We start from the raw sequence: 496 nt of genomic DNA, 5'->3' as shown, positions 1-496 counted from the left end.
AGCCAGAGCGTGACTGGCCGGCCCCGGGCGGGAGGCGAGGAGGAGGGCGCTGCCTGCGTGCGCGTCCCCGGGAGCCGGCGTGCGCGTGCGCGTGCGTACCAGCGAGCCACCGCCCCTCCCGGGGCCCGTCCTATTACCCTCACTTCCGAGTTCGCCCGGCACTGCCTTAACGGACCGGCCTACTAGTTAAGATCCCACCATTCCCTACACCCACCGCTGCGCTCCGGGCGCCTACAGGGACCTCAGGACTTTTATCTGGAGTTGCGGGATATCGCACCGGCCATCAAAAAAAATGCAAGATTTAAGGGATCTGCTACCCGAAGTCAAGGGTCGTGAGACGCTAGCATGATTAAATTGATTACCATCTAAGACCAAGGATATCAATAAAGGTCTCCACCCCTCATTGCTGAACCAAATTGCGGATCCTGGCACGGAAGGACATATTAACGAGGATAGAAAAATATCTGATGCGCGCATAAAACTATAAAAGATTAAA

This window comes from Myotis lucifugus, unplaced genomic scaffold, assembly GCF_000147115.1.
Source record: "Myotis lucifugus unplaced genomic scaffold, Myoluc2.0 scaffold_100, whole genome shotgun sequence".
Taxonomy (NCBI): Eukaryota; Metazoa; Chordata; class Mammalia; order Chiroptera; family Vespertilionidae; genus Myotis; species Myotis lucifugus.
Note: the sequence above shows the minus strand (reverse complement) of the source record.